Source organism: Charadrius vociferus, unplaced genomic scaffold (assembly GCF_000708025.1).
Source record: "Charadrius vociferus isolate BGI_N301 unplaced genomic scaffold, ASM70802v2 scaffold852, whole genome shotgun sequence".
In the NCBI taxonomy this organism is placed as follows: domain Eukaryota; kingdom Metazoa; phylum Chordata; class Aves; order Charadriiformes; family Charadriidae; genus Charadrius; species Charadrius vociferus.
In genome coordinates, this window is record NW_009647245.1 from 52,227 (window position 1) to 52,604 (window position 378).

Genomic DNA, 378 nt, shown 5'->3' on the forward strand with positions numbered 1-378 from the left:
CCGGCCCCCCCCGCTCCTCCCGGGGGCTGGGTGGGGCCGCGGTGGGTCCCACGGGGAGGCAGAGCCCTGCCAGGGACAGCCAGGAGGGAACTCAGTGTCTCCCCATCCTGTAATTGTTGAGCTAATTAATGCCGGTTGTTATGGCCTGGTGGAAACCAGGGCTGCTCAGGCTGACTTAATGAGATTACAAGCCGGGGGAAGGCCGGGCTGCTGATCTAATCGATGCCTGCAAAGCATCCCGGCCGAGGCCGCGTGACGGCTTGGTTAAGAAATTGGAAGGAAACAAAATCAACAGCCACACTGATCCGGTTAGACAGCGCGGCGGCCGGGGCTCCAAGGCCCCCGTGGGCAGAACCGTGCCGCGGTGGGGCCGGTGGG